Below are 13,159 nucleotides of genomic sequence, written 5' to 3'. Positions count from 1 at the left end.
AATAATGGGTTATGGGCTAATATTGAGGGTAAATCAATTAATGGCTTGTTAGGCTCAAAGGGGTTCACTAAGGGTTAATTATGAAGGTAGGCGTTTGTGGAGTGAGTGGGTTAAACCTAAGTGCCTTTATCATCTTGATATATCAAATCAAATGGAGTGGTCTTGACATGCAAAATCAAGCAAGTTCTAGAATAACAAATCAATACGGATGCAGTCATAATAAAAGTGAGCATGAAAGGAATAAAATATGCTTTAAAGGCTCAAGATCTTACAAAAATTATGGCTTTTTGATGTTCAAACTTGTGACTTTCAGCTCAAGATAATACTTAAACTTAGGGAAACAACCTAAAAGTTTTTAATTCTTCAAAAATCAACTTATCATGCTTGATTCCCTAATGTCATAAAGTTTGAACAATCAATGCATAATTGCCTATGTTTTAATTCAAGACATAAAAATCATAAATTAATTAAAATTCATTCTAATAGTGATATGAGTAATTCACGTGAGAATAAGACAAAATTCAGGGATTTCTAATGATGATATAAAAGACCCCCCACACTTAAGATGTACATTGCCCTTAATGAACAAAGATAGATATATTGAAAAAGATAGATATATAATCATAAGATAGGGAGTGAAATGAAACTTCCTGAATGATGAATGAACTCCTTGAATTGGAGTTATGGAGAATAATCAGCCAAAGAAATGATGAGGGAGGAGGAGGATACTCCGGTGGTGGTAGAGGTTCATTAGTCCATAAGTCCTGCGCCAAAAGAATATTATTTCTGGTGGTAGATATGGTCGTGGTCGAGTAGGATATGGCAGTCGTGGAGAACCTTTCCCAGTGGAGTTTGTAGTTCCTATGCGATGATAAGCTTTGGAGCTCTTTATAACAGTGATAGAATCAAGAACTTTTTAGGGAATATAATGAAGCATAATCACTCGTAATGAAATAGCCAAAACTAAAAATTGTAAAACTCAAGATAAAATAGTATTAAAAGGAAATAAAAAGTAATTTAAAAATATAAAGATAAAAATAAAATAGCATAATCTTTGTTCGCTTCTCCCACGCCTATGTATGCAGGCACACGACCATGTTATTTTGATAGGCTCAACCACGGTCGGTAGTCACGGTCGTGTCACTCACCCGTGTTACTTTGGCAGGATTGCCCACAGCCACGTCGCACGGTCGTGGCAACTTTATCGGATCCCGTGTTAGGTTAACGCTTTTCCTCTGTTTTCACACGGCCGTATCACACGGCTACGGCACGATCGTGTACCTAGCCGTGTGGTTTTGGAAATCCTGTGTTCAGTGACTCAGTTAGTGTATTAAATGTTAAAGACTAAAATTTAAAGAAGTTAACACCGGTAGTGCTCGGGGTGCCTCTTGAGAAGCGCTTGTTTATAGTCTAAGCTCGACTCTACCTTGTTGGTATATTTAGGTAACTTCGTGGAGTCGTAGCTCCTCTTTATCGTCTTTGAAATTCTCACTGTTATACATTTTGAGACGATGTCCAGTTACCTTAAAAGTGCCTTATGATGGATGACTTACCACTACTGTGCCATATGGAAACACAGTTTGTACTACGAAAAGACCTGACCATCGTGATTTAAGCTTTCCAAGAAACAATTTGAGCCTCGAGTTATATAACAGGACAAGATCTCCAACTTCAAATTGTCTTCGTTGCTTCAAATGGGTGTCGTGGCGGCGCTTCGTTGCTTCCTCATATAGGCGCGAATTTTCATATGCATTGGCTTGCCATTCATCTAACTCGCTCAACTACATTAACCTATTTTTACCTACAAGTTTGGGGTCAAGGTTTAGAAATTTTATAGCCCAGAATGCCTTGTATTCTAACTTAAACGGTAGGTGACAACTTTTCCTATAAACGAGTCTGTAAGGTGATGTTCCTATGGGAGTCTTAAAAGTAGTTCTATAAGCCCATAAAGCATCATCTACTTTCATCGTCCAATCCTTCCTGTTTAATTCTATTGTCTTTTCTAGGATACGTTTAAGCTCTCGGTTCGCTACTTTGATTTGGCCACTAGTTTGAGGGTGATAAGGGGTAGTTGTTCTGTGATGAACTCCGTATTTCTTAAGGATCTTGTCAAATTGGGCGTTACAAAAATGAGTACCTCTATCACTGATAATTTCTCTAGGTGTACCAAATGGAGAGAAAAGTTTCTTAAGGAATCGTACTACTACTCTAGCATCATTAGTAGGTAAAGCTTGGGCTTCAACCCATTTGGACATATAATCAACAGCTACTAAGATGTATTTATTCCCGAATGAACTAGGGAATGGACCATGAAATTGATACCCCAAATGTCAAATATTTCACATGAGAGCATATATGTCTGAGGCATTTAATCACTTTTGGATATATTACTTATCCTTTGACATTTGTCACAAGAAGTAACATACTTGTTGGCATCTTTGAATAGAGTGGGCCAATAAAAACCTGATTCGAGGGCTTTATGTGCGGTCTTATTTCCACCGTAATGTCCTCTAGTTGGTCCTGAGTGGCAATGTTCCAAGATTTTTAATGCTTCTGTCCTTGTAACGCATCTCCTTATGATTTGATCTGCACATTTATGGAAAAGAAAACGGTCTTCCCAGAAGTAGTTTTTCACATCAGTGAAGAATCACTTCTTTTGCTGATGTGTCAACCCTTTTGGGATAATGTTAGCAGCTAAAAAATTTGCAATATCTGCAAACCAAGGTACCTCAGAATCAGATATAGCAAAAAAATGTTCTTCAGGGAATGAATCATTTATTTCAATGTCATCTGGTTCTTTGGTACTTGAGTTTTCAAGCCTGGAGAGATGGTCAGCCACAATATTTTCAGCTCTTTTCTTATCTTTAATCTCCAAGTCAAATTCCTGCAATAATAAGATTAATCGAATGAGTCAAGGTTTTGCATCAGTTTTAGTCAAAAGGTGGCAAAGAGTGGAATGGTCAGTATAAATGACAATTTTAGACAATATTAAATATGACCTAAATTTATCGAATGCAAAAACCACAGTTAGCAGCTCTTTCTCCGTGGTGGTGTAGTTTTCTTGTGCGGCTATCAAAGTCCTGCTAGTATAATAGATAGGTTGAAAATGTTTATCTCTTCGCTGTCCCAAAACTGCACCTACTGTAAAATCACTCGCATTGCACATTAGTTCAAAAGGTGAATTCTAATTAGGAGCAATTAAAATTGGAGCTTTAGTCAGTTTATCCTTTAAAATATTAAATGCTTCTAAACACTCTTGATCGAAATTAAAAGGCACATCTTTTTCTAGTAATTTAGTCAAAGGCTTATCCATTTTAGAAAAGTCTTTAATAAATCTTCTATAAAACCCAGCATGTCCTAAGAAGCTTCTAATAGCCTTTACTGAATTAGGGGGATGTAGTTTTTCAATTGTTTCAATTTTAGATTTATCAACCTCAATCCCTCTACTAGAAATTTTATGTCCTAACACAATACCTTCTTGAACCATAAAGTGACATTTTTCCCAGTTAAGCACAAGGTTTGTTTCCTCACATCTTATTAACACTCGTTTTAAATTTTTGAGGCAAAGATGGAAAGAGTTACCGAAAATCAAGAAATCATCCATAAATACCTCTATGACATCTTCTACGAGTTCGTCAAAAAAGACCATCATGTAGTGTTGAAAAGTAGCAGGAGCATTACATAATCCAAAAGGCATTCTACGATAAGCAAACGTACCATATGGACATGTAAATTTCATCTTTTCTTGATCTTCAGGAGCCATTGGGATTTGGAAATAGCCAGAGAGCCTGTCTAAAAACAGTAGTGCATGTGTCCTGACAATCTTTCCAACATTTGGTCAATGAATGGAAGGGGGAAGTGGTCTTTTCTCGTGGCATCATTTAGCTTCTTATAATCAATGAACACTCTCCAAGCTATGATTGTCCTTGTTGGGATTAATTCATTCTTCTTATTGGCCACAACAGTCATGCCTCCTTTCTTAGGAACAACCTGCACTGGACTCACCCAAGAATTGTCAAAAATAGGATAAATAACTCCAGCATCTAAGAGTTTAATTACCTCAGCTTTAAAAACTTCCTTCATGTTGGGATTCAGTTGTCTTTGGGCTTGTAAGCATGGTTTATATTCATCTTCCATTAAAATTTTGTGGCTGTAAAAAGAAGGGCTGATCCCTTTAATGTCAGAAATTTTCCAAGCTATAGCCCTTTTATGCTCTCTTAATACTTGGAGTAATTCCTCTTTTTCCTTGGGTTGTAAGTTGGATGCAATAATTACCGGTAATGTGGAATTATTTACAAGGAATGCATATTCCAAATGATTCGGCAATTGTTTAAGTTCCAATTTGAGAGGTTCGTCAATAGAAGGTTTTTGCTTAAGTTCATCTTTTACCCTAATTCCCTCATATTCTGCTATTTTTGAGGAGGTTTCATTGGGGTTTAGTTCGGTTCCTATTTCAGAATCATCATCCATCCCCTCTCCTTGGACGAGGCACAGTTCCATCATGTCCTTGTGTATGATTTCCTAAAAAGAATCTTGAGCAGTTCCATCGTGTCCTTGTGTACGATTTCCTGAAAAGAATCTTGAGTAGCATGATCAATAGAGTCGATAAAATAACATAAGTCATCCTGTTCTCTAGAAAATCTCATAACATCATAAATTTTAAAAATAATCTCTTCGTCACCTACTCTAAGTACTAATTTACCATCATCCACATCAATTACAGCCCTAGCAGTGGCTAAAAATGGCCAACCTAAGATGAAAGGCTCCTCAACATCTTTATCCATGTCAAGCACAACGAAATCAATAGGGAATATAAATTTATCTACTTTTACAAGTACGTCCTCTATAATTCCCCTAGGATATTTAACAAATCTATCAGGTAATTGAATACTCATCCTAGTGGGTTTAGGTTCCCCAAGACCAAGTTGTTTAAAGATTTTATATGGCATCAAATTAATGTTGGCGCCTAAATCAGCTAGTGCTTTATCAACATTCAAACTACCAATTGAGTAGGGAATGGTAAAACTTTCTGGATCTTTCAGTTCGGTTGGCAGTTTTTTCTGGAGTATGGCTGCACTCTTCATTAAGTTCTACTGTAGATAAGTCTTCAAACTTCATTTTATTTTTTAGAATCTCCTTTAAAAATTTTGCATATGTAGGCATCTGCGATATATCTTCAACAAAAGGTAAGTTAATATGCAGTTGTTTAAAAAGTTTAAGAAATTTACCGAATTATGCATCCATGCGGTCCTTCTTCGACTTTGCTGGGTATGGGATTGGTGGTTTATATTCTTTTGCCATTAGATTGTCATTGTTTTCAGGCTTGACCTCTTTTCTTTCAACTTCTTGTGGTGGCTTCTTTTCAGATTCAGCAAACACTTTCCCACTCCTTAGTGAAACTGTTTCCACATGCTCTTTTGGGTTGGGTTCAGTGTTACTTGGTAGGCTACCTTGTGGTAGTTCAGATATCAATTTAGCGAGCTAACCTATCTGAGTTTGGAGCTCTTGGATTGATGCTTGTTGATTCTTAAGTGCTGTCTCAGTATTCTGGAAACGAGTTTCTGACACCGAGATGAATTTTGTTAACATTTCCGCAAGGTTCAGTTTCTTTTCCTGCTGGTAAGGTGGTTGTTGAAAACCCAGAGGATGTTGTGGCCTTTGATTTCCTTGTCTGCCATACGAGAAATTGGGATGATTCCTCCAACCTGCATTTACTATACAGGTTATTTTGGGGTCTAAAGTTATTGTTACGCATATATTGGACTTGTTCCTCCTTAATGCTAGGGTTGAAGGGTTGATATTCTGTGCATGCTCCTCCTCTATTCGAATCGCACCTCATAACTGGATGTACCCAAATAGAACCACACAAACCGTAAATCTTTTTATTTAAGAGTTCTACTTGGTTAGATAGTAGAGTAACCGCATCGAGATTGAAAACACCGACTGTTTTCGTCGGCTTCATTCTCATAACTTGCCACTGATAGTTATCTAGTGAAATCTCCTCAATAAATTTGTAAGCCACCTCAGATGTCTTATTATTGATAGTTTCACCAGCGGTTGCGTCAATCATTTGCCGAGTCGAGGGTTCAGACTATTGTGAAACATTTGGACCTATAGCCAGAATGGTAACCCATGGTGAGGGCATCTTCGCAAAAGGTCTTTGTATCTATCCCTTGCATCGTAAACTCTTTCTAAATCCATCTGCATAAAAGAGGAGATATCATTACGTAATTTGGCTATTTTAGCCAGCAGAAAAAATTTTAATAAAAACTTTTCAGTCATTTGTTCCCAAGTAGTGATTGACCCTCGTGGTAACGAGTTCAACCACTGTTTAGCTTTGTTTCTCAACAAAAAAGGAATAACCGAAGGCGAATGGTGTCATCAGAAACGCCATTAATTTTAAAAGTGTCACAAAACTCTAAGAAATTTGTCAAGTGAGCATTTGGATCCTCATCCTGCAAACCATCAAACTGAACAAACTATTGTATCATTTGAATGGTGTTAGGTTTTAGTTCAAAAGTATTTGCAGCAACAGTAGGCCTAACTATGCTCGATTCAGTTCCTGTTAAAGAAGGTTTAGCATAATCATACATAGTATGCGGAGCAGGATTCTGATTAGTAGTAATCGCAGGAGGTAGCGGATTTTCTTGGTTTTTAGCCATCTCCTCAATTGTGGTTGAAGTATCGTCCTCTTGCTCTTCCTTTGTGTATCGTAAGCTTCGCCTTATTTCTCTTCAATTTCTGTGAACTGTGCGGTCGATCTCATCGTCAAAAATTAGTGGTCCTGACGGATTTCTTCTAGTCATAAACTAGAAAAACCTGTCAGAAGAAAATAAATGAAGAATTAGAAAAGAAAATAAAAAAATAATTTGCAATAAAAGTAAAATGGCTAAAGTAATAAAAATTGAGTGTTCCTAATATCCTAGTTTCCCGGCAACAGCGCTAAAAACTTGATACGTGATATTCGCGACAAGTTTTAAAGATTTATGAATGAATCGTCCTTGAGACTAACTTATTATCATGATTAAGGCAAGTGTACTTATTGAACAATAGTATAGTTCAGCAAGACTGGATTTGTCGAACCCAAAGGAACCACGAGTTCTAGTATTTACTTCCTTTTTATTATCTAGCCTAAAAATTAGGATGTTTGGTTATCTAAACTAAGAATGCACAGAAAGAAAATTTGGGAAAATACTTTTTAGAAAATTCGATTGATTAAGACAATACCTAAGGAAAAATCCACCTAGACTTCACTCATTATTTGACTCTAAATCAGACGATTTATTCATTTGACTTGATCCGTAGAAATCCCTAAGTTATATTATTATCTCTCTCAAGACTAACAACATCTAACCCTAGGTTGAATAATCGAAATATCTTTCTAATTAATACCCTAGAATTGTGTTATCTCGATCTATGAATTCCCTTATTAGGTTTCACCCTAATCCGACAAAATCTTGTCACCCTATCTCTAGGCGCACAATCAACTCCAATTAATTATGATAATTTTACTCTTAGACAGGGTCTATTCCTTCTCTGAACAAGAGCATTAACTTGAATCAAAATCCTAGAATATTAAAATAAGAATTAAGAACACATAATTAAGAACAAGTCAAATATTTATCATACAACTCAGATAATAATAACAAGATCTGTCTTAGGTTTCATTCCCCTTAGGTATTTAGGGGGTTTAGTTCATACTCATGAAAGAAAATATCTCAAAAGCATAAAGATAACAAAACATAAGAAAACCCAAAAACTCCTAAAGGAACTTGAAGGGAGATCTTCAGTCTTGATGATGAATCCGACTTCTGAGAAGGGAAAATCCTCCTTGAGTAATTCCTTGCTTCCTACTCTGTGTCCCCCTTCTAAGTGCCTCCTCAGGTGTTTAAATAGTCTTTATAATTCCTAAGAGCTCCCAAAATTGGCCTTCTCCGAATAGGGTTATACTTGGGCTCGGCAGGGACATGCCCGTGTGACATACCTATGTGCGATTACTCTAGCCCGTGGTCAAGGCTGTTGAATAGGCACTGGTGTGTAGTCTACTCGTGTAAGTCATGCTTCAATCCTACCAAAAGCACACGGCCGTGTGACACGCCCGTGTGAGAAATTCCAGGCCGAGTTGATTTCCCACGTGGGTCCATTTTCTCCGTTTTTAACCCGTTTCTCTCTCTTTTTAATCTCCTATGCTCACTTAAGTATAAAACATGAAATTAAAGGATTAGGAGCATCGAATTCACCAAATCTAAGGAGAAATCATCCATAAATGTGCTAAGCATGGGATAAAATATGTATAAATTACAATTTATCAGTGGTCCTGAAACCACCATTCCAAATAGGGTCTAGATTGGCCTGTTACAACTCTCTCCCCTTAGGGATTTTCATCCCCGAAAATCTTTCCCGTAAATAGGTTTGGATAATGTTCTTTCATTGCATTCTCTGTCTCCCACGTTGCCTCTTCAACTCTGTGTCTATGCCACAGTACTTTCACTAACAGAATTTTCTTATTTCATAATTCTTTAACCTCGCAAGCCAGAATGCAAATCGGTTCCTCCTCATATGTCATATCAAATTTAATCTCAATTTCTGATGGATTAATCACATGTGAGGGATCATATCAATATCTACGAAGCATCGAAAAATGGAATACATTATGGATCTTTTCTAACTTAGGTGGCAACATTAGTCTGTATGCAAACGTCCCGATATGCTCTATAATCTCATACGGCCCAATAAATCTCAGACTCAATTTGCCTTTATGACCGAATCTGAGTATTTTCTTCCATGGTGATACTTTCAAAAATACTTTGTCCCTGATTCTGAAACTTTATATCTTTCCTTTCAAATCTGCATACGATTTCTGACAATCTGATGCTGTTCTTAGACTTTCACGAACGACTTTCACTTTTTTTTAGTCTCTCTAATCAAATCTACCCCATGTATCTTGTTTTTAGCTTGGCTATAATCAAACCATCATCAGACATAACCATATGCGCATTCATTGTAACACCCCTACTAGTAAACATCACAGGAAAAGGTTATGAGGTGTTACCGGACTTGTAAGTCACTTCAAAACAATCATACATCAAAAACCATCTCATTTAAATAATATAAATCATTCATATTCAATATGAATTTAAAACAAGCATACAAAGTCTAAATCATGCATTTGGGACCAAATTGATAACATATGAAAGATTCAAAACTTAGAAAATTTTTAACTTCTCAAAGGTCACACGCTCGTGTGAATAGGCCGTGTGCCTCACACGGAATTAGACACGTCTGTGTGTCTAAGCCGTGGTGAAATAGGGCATACACACTAACTTGTCCACACGGCCTCAAGACACGCCCATGTACCATGCCGTGTGAAAATTAGGTAGGCTACTGACTTGGCCACACTACCGACCACACGCCTGTGTGCCAGCCCATATGATACACACGACCAATAGAAATACTCGTGTGTCTAGGCTGTGTCAAAACAAGAGGGTGTACTGACTTTAATTCGTAGGGTATCCCAGAGGACACACGGCCGTGTAACGTGACTGTGTGTCACACACGGTTGAGACACACGCCCGTGTCTCTGCTCTTGTGGACAAAAATAGGCCATTTTTGAATGGCCAACTTGCCACCGCAATTGGGTCAAACCTACAAGAACCAAACCAAGCATATATACAAACAACTTCAGCCAATTTCTATACCAAACCATACATCATTCAAGCTATAACATTATCAACCATTTACATGCTTATAAACTCAACTCAACTGTGCCAAGACATAAGACCAAATCATATCACACATATGGTGTCATAATCTTTAAACTCATGACCAAATCTCATACCAAAACTTGCCAAACTTACCATTTCTCTTAGTCATTCATAAACACATCAAATAGTTCATCTTGCATCACATTTCATATACCAAAATAAAAACATAAACACAACCATATCAAGCCATATCACATGGATAAATAATAAACATTAAAAATCCTATCCGAAGTACTTCTAGCCTATACATGCCGTACTTTACTATATACAATTTCAAAAGTTACCAAAATGATATTCGATACTGTGGTGACGATCCTCGACAATGCTCGAGCTCACAGCAGCTTTGATATCTATAAAACAATGCAAACACACACAAAGTAAGCTTTCAAAAGCTTAGTAAGCTCGTACTAAATATCATCAACATCTTATAAAATATAAAGTATCAACACATAAACACTTATTAGTTCTCAATTCATCTATCAATTCTATGCCAACATAATTCATATGTTTATATCAATCCACGAACTTCATATACATAATATCATCTAATACATAGGTATCGTACATACCTAAACTTTCCCGTATTTATTCATTTTTCATTCTCATCTCTCGTCCAAATATTTTAAAACTTTCCGAAGATTATTCATGCTTTAAGCATCCGCACACTTAGTGTTTTAAGGTTTACCCAAAGATAGAACGATTCCACAGACTTAATGCCATCTCAATTAAGTGAAACTATCTCTGTATCGCACACTTAGTGCCTCGTACAGCCGAAGCTATACCATTTCGCACACTTAGTGCTATTTATAGCTGAAGCTATTTTGAATTGCACACTTAGCGCCAAATGTAGTTGATTTATCATGGTATTCAATCCAAATCAAATATATACACAATTTATGTATAATCAAAGATCAAAATATACTAGTAACATCATTTATCATGTACGAACTTACCTCGTACTCGGAATTGTTGATTTGAATCGTCTACTCAATTATCTTCGACTTTCCTCGGTCTATATTGGAATTCCTCTTTTATTGATCTATATGTATTCAAAATTAACCCTTTTATTCACCAAGTGATTCAATTCAATCCACAAACATACATTTAGGGAATTTTACAATTTAACCCTCATATTTTCACATTTTGACACTTTAGTCCCTAATTCACAAAATCACAAAATACACATAATTTGCATATAATCATGCTTGGCTAAATTCTCCTAGTACTCATACTAGTCCACACATTTCATTTATTTCACATTTTAGTCCTTCAATTTACACATTTCACAATTTAGCCCATTTTACTCAAAATCACCAAAAATTCAAAGACAAAATATATCAACCCAACATATATCTTTTATTTTCAAACAACTAACATCAAGCTCATAATTTCATCAATTGCACATTTCAAAATCATAAAAAAAAATCAGAATTTGTGACATGGGCTTGATAGTAATCGAAGAAACGATTACAAAAACGTAGAAATTATAAAAAATCAAAACAAAAACATACCTAAATCAAAGCTTGAAAATGCCAAACCCTAGCTATTCTTTTCTCTTTTCTTTTTCTTGTATTTTCGGCCAAGGATGATATAAATAAGATGATTTTTAACTTTGGTTTTAACTAATATAACATTAATATGCTTTTTACCAATTTAACCTTATTATAATTCATTAAAATTCCACCAACTAATGCCCTTTTATGTCATTTAATTCATTCAATCATCAAATAACCTCATAAGGACCTCACAATCATAAAGCCAAATCAAATAAGCACTTTTAACAAATAGCATACAACTTTTACATTTTACACGATTAGGTCCTTTTTCAAAATTAAGCATACAAACATTCAAATTTTCATACGAGACTTTCACACATGCTCATTCACATATCATAAACATGGAGAATAATATAAATATTTTTTTGACTCGAATATGTGGTCCCAAAACCACTATTCTAACTAGGGCCTAAACCAGACTATTACATTCATTGCACGCAAAGCGAACAATGATTTTCGGCTTAGAGCATCAGCAATAACATTAGCCTGTCCCGGATGGTAATCAATCACAAGCTCGTTATATTTTAACAGCTCTAACCATCAACGCTATCTTAAATTCAGATCTTTCTGAGTCATCAAATATTTTAGGCTCTTGTGATCAGAATAAACATGACATTTCTTACCGAACAGATAGTGACGCCACATTTTCAATGCAAATACAATAGCTGCAAATTCTAGGTCGTGTGTCAAACATTTCTTTTCATGTGGCTTTAACTGTCTCGAGGCATAAGCTATAACTTTGCCTTCCTGCATCAAAACACAACCTAAACCATTTAAAAATGCATCACTATAGATAAAAAATTCTTTACCTGATTATGGCTGAACTTGTACTGGATCTTCGGTCAAAAGGGCTTTCAACTGATCAAAACTTTTCTGACATTTTTTTACTAGTCAAACTTAACATCTTTCTGTAACAGCTTCATCATCGGGGTTGCAATCATAGAGAAACCTTTCATGAACCGTCTATAATAACTAGCAAGTCCTAGAAAACTTCAGACTTCAGAATCATTTCTCAGATGTTTCCAATCAAGTCTAGCCAAAATCTTACTCGGATCAACCCGAATATCCAATGCTGATACAACATGTCCCAGAAAACTGATTTCACGTAACCAAAACTCACATTTGCTGAACATTTCATACAATTGTTTATCTCACAAAGTCTGTAACACAAGTATCAGATGTTCAACATGCTCAGTTTCATCACGGAAATAGATCAAAATGTTATCTATGAACACAACCACAAATCAATCCAGATACTATCTGAAGATCTAGTTTATCAAATCCATAAAAACAACAGGTGCATTAATAAATTTGAGAGGCATAACCATAAACTCATAATGTTTGTACCTCATTCGAAACGCAGTCTTTGGCACATCGGAGTCTTTAATTCGCAACTAATAGTAACCTGATTTCAAATCTACCTTTGAAAGCACTGTAACCCCTTTCAGCTAATCAAACAGGTCATCAATCCGTGAAAACAAATATTTATTCTTTATAATCACCTTATTGAGTTCTCTATAGTCAATACACATTCTCATAATTCCATCTTTCTTTTTCACAAATAAAACTGGTGCACCCAGAGAGAGAAACTCTATCGTGCAAAACCTCTATCTGTCAACTCTAGCAACTGAGTTTTTAGTTCTTTTAATTCAGTAGGTTCCATTTTGTACGGAGCTATCAATATCAAAGTCGTCCTCAACACTATCTCAATACCAAACTCTACTTCTCAAATATGTGGTAAACCTAGAAATTCTTCAGGAAACACATCCAAATCCTCGCACACAACTGGTACTGATTCAATGTTTCTTTCGGTCACTTTATTATCAAGCACAAATGTAA

The 13,159-nt window shown here is 35.9% G+C and overlaps 1 non-coding gene across 1 annotated transcript; it reads left to right on the top strand.

Moving 5' to 3' along the window:
* The first annotated feature begins 6,127 nt into the window (after window positions 1–6,127).
* On the top strand, window positions 6,128–6,234 carry LOC121203901 (small nucleolar RNA R71). Its single transcript, XR_005898833.1, has one exon. It is a non-coding gene; the product is annotated as a small nucleolar RNA R71 (small nucleolar RNA).
* Window positions 6,235–13,159: the final 6,925 nt, after the last annotated feature.

This window comes from Gossypium hirsutum, chromosome A07 (assembly GCF_007990345.1).
Source record: "Gossypium hirsutum isolate 1008001.06 chromosome A07, Gossypium_hirsutum_v2.1, whole genome shotgun sequence".
Taxonomy (NCBI): Eukaryota; Viridiplantae; Streptophyta; class Magnoliopsida; order Malvales; family Malvaceae; genus Gossypium; species Gossypium hirsutum.
This window is presented reverse-complemented; position numbering and strand designations above follow the sequence as displayed.